Here is a 6,246-nt window from a genome sequence, read left to right on the forward strand (position 1 = left end):
GGACGAGGCTTTCAAGGGTTTGAGAGTTTCCTTAAGGGTCAGGGCCGTGAACATTCAAGATGGGAGCTGCCTGAGACGTGGCTGGGCATGTGGAATAGTCTCCGCCATGGGGATCCGACATGGGTCATGGTGGCTGACTCCCTCCACTTCCAGTGGTGGGCATTCCCACAGGTCAATGGAAAGTGATTAGGCCTAGTTGGCGAGAAGTGGCACGTGGGCCCACGTTCGTTAGCCCCTTGAGTGGTTTCAGGCTGCATCTTGGCAGTAGACAGCTGCCGGTCGGTGTCGGCCCGACCATGGGAGTTCCCTTGCTTCCGGAAGTGCTGCGAGTGACCCCAAATGCCCATCAGATATACTGGTAGCTGACAGAGTCTCGAGGTGCACGGAGATGTCACAGCCAAGGCCCGGAGGCAGGTCTCGTCGAGGCTGTGTGTTTTTGTCAGAAGGCGTGGCTGTGGGAGAGCGGGAGTCCATGGACTCTTTCAACAGATCCTGGGGGTCAAAGTGTGCCTGCGGACTCTTGAAGCTGACAGGGGTCTTTCTCCTTTCAGTTGGGGGTCTTACCAGGGTGCTGTGTATAAACTATTTCTTTTATTGTTGGACTCCTCTTCACAGGGCCATAGGGACACACAGAGACCAAGACGCGTATTCAGCGGCACACAGAGAAACCCAAAGCACGTCCGCATGCACAGTCACAGTCACACATGCCCACACGCGTGAGCACACATATACAGGCTCTCACACAACGGCCAACGTATGTGCCTAACTTCCTGCAGTCGTACTATCAGACATGCAGTCAATTCTCAGTAAGGGATAGAGGTCCTTGGGAAGCAGTTTCAGAGCTCAAGGCCAGGTAAATGTTTTTATGGATCATGTCCTCTGAGGACACCAGTCCACTTATGAAGCCTCGGTGATTTCTGTCCACTTCTCAGGGGCACTTGCTGGGAAAGGCTGGCCGTCGGCACAAACAAGAAGACCTTCGTGTGCTCTGATGACTGGACGTGCTAAGGAGAACTGAAAAAAGTGAGGCGGGCCCATGTCCCCGAGCATGGTCGTGGATAACTCAGGATGGTAGGTATTCAAGCACCCCAAATGTGCCATTAGGTATTAGGTTTTCCTCAGACGGGCCCAATGGCTGCAAGAGTGGTTTGATTTTTCCTCTTGCTGAGTGGCCTGATGGCTGTGGATTCTCCAGGCTTTTGAGGTAGCCCAGGCTCATGGCTCCTGTACAGAGACCCGCGCACACCCCGTTGTGTTCTGCAGCGTCCCAGCATGTGCTTGGATCGATGATGACACCCTTGCATGCATTTCTTGGAAAATCTGAACCAAATGAGTGAGAACACTCTACCGTCTCCTCATCGAAACTGAGGTTCAGCACGTTTCCTCTCTCAGGGGGAGAGGACAGTTCGGAATGAGGGCCAGCCTCTCCCGCCGACATGCATGCAAACACCACCAAGGACTCCAGTATTGGAGGGGCTCCTGTCTGAGGGTTGACCGTGTCTGCACATAAGCTGTGTTATCTGTGAATCCCGGGTCCCTGCTGAATGGCTGTTGAGGGAATGCGAGGGGCCAGGCTCTCCTGCTGGTCTTAAGAGTCGGAGTGTGTGCTGGTCTAGGCCCAGTTAGCTTGCAGTTGGGAGGTGAGTTTTGGCCAGGATCACGCTTCGTGCATGCCATTTTGGGGGTTTTTTCTGGAAGCCAAAATGAGCAGGCGTCCCTGGTTGGTGCCTTGAATCTCAGGACAGGTCTGTGGACCTCCCTGTTCTTGCGTTTTTCACGGTGAGGTTCTCGAGTGCCTAGTGAGGCTGGAGCAATGGGCAGGGGTGAGCTCGGTTGGGCATCGGAGGAAAGCGGCTGAAGGATTCGGCCTCGCTGCTGCCCTTGTTTGCTTCTCTACTTTAACTCCCGGTACAGTGTTGATGCCAAGTGGGTCATCGTGGAGTGGGGACAGGAACAAGTGCTGAATTTAAACCTGCGTGGATCACTGATGACCCGCACAGGAAGGTAAGGGAAGATGTGGACATGTCCTTTGTGATGTCGTGGATTAGGCTATCATAATTGGGTTGCAGGGGCTGGCCTCGGCTTCCCAAGGATGTGTCATGTTCGTGATTGGCTGGCATCAGCTCCCTATGGAGGGGATGGCTTTGGCAGTTCAGGTGGATGAGGTGAGGTAGGTAACTGTGTAGATTTGGAATCCCATTGCCAGAGGAAAGACACTCAAAGGGTGTCTTGCGAGACATAAAGAAGATTGACATGGTGACGCGAATATGCTGGCCTCCTTGGAGGATGTTTAGTTATGCGAACATCCCCTTTGGCCGCTTTGTTCCCTTGTTTGGGAATGTGCAAAGCGAAAGTGCTTCTCCCGGGGGGGCATGACTTGGCTTGCGAACAGCCAGAGTTTTATCTGGAGCAGTCGGTTGGGGGGACAGAGGTGGGGGCACTGTTGCAACACCAGGCGTACTGTCGTGGACAGCCACTGTGCCCTTTCAAGGTTCCAGGTCCCCTCGTGTGGCAAAGGTTTTCCGTTGAAAGTCTGTCTGTGGTCCTCGGGGAAAGTGCCTTTGATCACTGTGAGTTCCTCGGTAGTGTCGCTGTGGCAGTGGAGAATTGCCAGGATGCATGGTGTGGGGTGGGCATCATCAAAGCAGACAGGCTTGAGGTGTGTCTTCCCTGCTGTTCAGTGTCTCCGTGTTCGCATGATGTCTGTGGCTTCAAGTAGAGTCGAGTCGCCCTGCAGGCAGGAGGAGGGCACTTAGGACGAGGCTGTGTAGCGTTTGAGCGTTTCCTCAGTGGTCAGGGCCGAAAACCCTACCAGTTGGAAGCTTGCCTCTACGTGGCCGGGAAGGTGGCCTAATTTCCGCTGTGGGGTTCCAACCTGTGTCATGGTTGCTAAAGCCCGACTCTTCCCATTGAGGGCTTCCCAAGGGGTCATGGAAAGTGATTTGGTCTAGTTGGCGAGATGAGGCACTTGGGCCGAAGTCCATTAACCCCTTGAGAAGTGCCAGGCTGCATCGTGCCTGTCGGCAACTGCAGGTCGGTGTCAGCCCGCCCATGGGAGTTTACCTTGCTTCCGGGAGCACTGGGAGTGACACCAAGGGCACATCAGATGTGGTGGTAGGTGGCAGGATCTCCAGGTCCACATAGGTGTGACACCCACGGCCGGGAGGGAGGTCTCGTCCAGTCTTTGTGCTTTGGTCAGAAGGCGTGGCTGTGGGAGAGCGGGAGTCTGTGGCCTATTTCGACAGCCTTCGGGTCAAAGTTCGCATGCAGCCTCATGAAGCTGACAGGGGTCTTTCTCCTTTCAGTTGGGGGTCCAACCAGGGTGCTGTGTATAAACTATGACGTTTACTGTTAGAGGCGTCTGCAAAGGGCAACAGGGACACCCAGAGACCAAGACGCGTATTTAGCGGCACACACAGGAATCCACAAACGCATCCTCGTGCACAGTCACAGTCCACACGCCCACACGTGTGAATACAAACATACAGCTTCTCACACACCGAGCAACGTACGTGCGTAACTTCCTTCAGTCGAGCTGTGAGACACACAATCAGTTTTCGGTAAGGGATAGTGGTACTTGGGAAGCAGGTTCCAGGCTCACGCCCTGGCTAAGTGTTCACAAAAATCATGTTCTCTGAGGACCCTGGTGCAATTTAGAAACCTGCGTGATTTCTGTCCACTTCTCAGGTGCAGATGCAGCGTAAGGCTGGCTGTTGGCAGAGAAGAAAACCTTCGCATTGTCTGATGACTGGATGTGCTAAGGAGAACTGGAAAAATTGGGGCGGGTGCATGTTGCCGAGCATGGCTGTGGATATATCAGGACGGTAGGCATTCACCCATACTAAGATGTGCCATTGGATGTTAGGATTTCCACAGATGGGCCCAATGGTTGCAAGAGTGGATTGATTGTTGGTCCTGCTGAGTGGCCTGAGGACTGTGGATTCCCAAGGCACTTGGAGTACTTCCAGGTCATGGCTCCTCTGCAGAGACCCACGGCCTTCCCTTTTGTGTTCTGCAGTGTCCCAGCATGTGCTTGGATCGATGATGACACCCTTGTATGCATTCCTTGGAAAATGTGAACAAAATGAGTGAGAACGCTCTACCGTCTCCTCATCGAAACTGAGGTCCAGCACGTTTCCTCTCTCGGGAGTACGGGACAGTTAGGAGTGAGGGCCAACGTCCCCTGCTGACAGGCATGCAAACACCACTAAGGGCTCCATCATTGGAGGGGCTCCTGTCTGAGGGTCGACCATGTCTGCCCATAAGCTGGGTCATCTATGAATCACCGGTCCCTTCTAAAAGGCCGTTGAGGGAATGCAAGAGGGCAGGCTTTCCTGCTAGACTTCAGGGTCGGAGTGTGTTCTGGTATAGACCCAGTAAGCTTGCAGCTTGGAGAGTTGATTTTTGGACAGGATCACGCTTTGTGCATGCCACTTCCGAGGTTGATTATGGAAGCCAAAATGAGCAAGCTTCCCTGGAGGGAGCCTGGAGCCTCAGGCCAGGCCTGTGGCCCCCTCTGTTGTTGTGTTTCGCGCAGTGAGGTTCTTGACTGCCCGGTGTGGCTGGAGCAGTGGGTGGGCGTGGGCTGGAGTTGGGCGATGGCGGAAGGGGGCTGATGGTTTAGGCCTCAGTGCTGCCCCTGGCAGCTCCTCTGCTGAAGTTGTCGGCACACTGTTGGCGCTAAGTGGATGTTCGTGGAGTGGGGTGTGGATCGAGTGAAGCATTTCAGCCTGGGTGGTGGCTCCTGGCCTGGAGAGAAAGGTAAGGTATCATGAGAAAAGGTCCTGTGTGATGTCGTGGGATGGGCTGTCATCATTGGGTTGCAGTCGCTGGCCTCGGCTTCCCAAGAATGTGTCTTGTTCGTGATGGGCTGGCATAAGCTGCCTATGGAGCAGATGGCTTTGGCAGTTCAAGTGGGTGAGTTGAGGTAGGTAACTTGTGTAGAGTTGTGATCCCGTTGCCCGAGAAATGACACCCAAAGGGTGTCTTGCGGGAAGTAGGGAAGATCGACATGGTGAGGCGTCTGTGCCGGCCTCCTTGGAGGTAGTTGAGTTATGTGAACATCCCCTTTGGCCGCTTTGTTCCCTTGTTTGGCAATGTGTAAAGCGAAAGTGTTTCTCCCGTGGGGGAATGACGCGACCGGCCAGTGTAGCACGCAGGCCTTTCGAACAGCCAGAGGTTTATCTGGAGCAGTCCATTGGTGGGGCAGAGATGGGGGCACCATTGCCATACCTGCTGTGCTGCCGTGGCCAGACACTTTTCCCTTTCAGGCTTCCAAGTCCCCTCGCATGGCAGAGGTCTTCCGTTGCAAGTCTGTCTGTGGTCCTCGGGGACCATGCCTTTGATCAATGTGAGTTACTCGGTAGTGTCACTGTGGCAGTGGAGAATTTCCAGGATGCATGGGGTGGGATCAGCATCAACGAAGGAGACAGGCTTGTGGTCTGTCTTCCCTGGTGTTCAGTGTTCCCGTGTTCTGAAGATGTTTGTGGTTTCCAGTAGGGTCGTGTCACCCTGTGGGCTGGAGGAGGGCACGTAGGACGAGGCTTTCAAGGGTTTGAGAGTTTCCTTAAGGGTCAGGGCCGTGAACATTCAAGATGGGAGCTGCCTGAGACGTGGCTGGGCATGTGGAATAGTCTCCGCCATGGGGATCCGACATGGGTCATGGTGGCTGACTCCCTCCACTTCCAGTGGTGGGCATTCCCACAGGTCAATGGAAAGTGATTAGGCCTAGTTGGCGAGAAGTGGCACGTGGGCCCACGTTCGTTAGCCCCTTGAGTGGTTTCAGGCTGCATCTTGGCAGTAGACAGCTGCCGGTCGGTGTCGGCCCGACCATGGGAGTTCCCTTGCTTCCGGAAGTGCTGCGAGTGACCCCAAATGCCCATCAGATATACTGGTAGCTGACAGAGTCTCGAGGTGCACGGAGATGTCACAGCCAAGGCCCGGAGGCAGGTCTCGTCGAGGCTGTGTGTTTTTGTCAGAAGGCGTGGCTGTGGGAGAGCGGGAGTCCATGGACTCTTTCAACAGATCCTGGGGGTCAAAGTGTGCCTGCGGACTCTTGAAGCTGACAGGGGTCTTTCTCCTTTCAGTTGGGGGTCTTACCAGGGTGCTGTGTATAAACTATTTCTTTTATTGTTGGACTCCTCTTCACAGGGCCATAGGGACACACAGAGACCAAGACGCGTATTCAGCGGCACACAGAGAAACCCAAAGCACGTCCGCATGCACAGTCACAGTCACACATGCCCA

The 6,246-nt window shown here is 54.5% G+C and overlaps 2 non-coding genes across 2 annotated transcripts; both read left to right on the top strand.

Moving 5' to 3' along the window:
- Positions 1 to 1,280: 1,280 nt before the first annotated feature.
- On the top strand, positions 1,281 to 1,373 carry LOC137749690 (small nucleolar RNA SNORD116). Its single transcript, XR_011070256.1, has one exon. It is a non-coding gene; the product is annotated as a small nucleolar RNA SNORD116 (small nucleolar RNA).
- A 2,662-nt stretch (positions 1,374 to 4,035) lies between these two features.
- Positions 4,036 to 4,128, top strand: LOC137754279 (small nucleolar RNA SNORD116). Its single transcript, XR_011071797.1, has one exon. It is a non-coding gene; the product is annotated as a small nucleolar RNA SNORD116 (small nucleolar RNA).
- The last annotated feature ends 2,118 nt before the right edge of the window (positions 4,129 to 6,246 follow it).

Source organism: Eschrichtius robustus, chromosome 1 (genome assembly GCF_028021215.1).
Source record: "Eschrichtius robustus isolate mEscRob2 chromosome 1, mEscRob2.pri, whole genome shotgun sequence".
Taxonomy (NCBI): Eukaryota; Metazoa; Chordata; class Mammalia; order Artiodactyla; family Eschrichtiidae; genus Eschrichtius; species Eschrichtius robustus.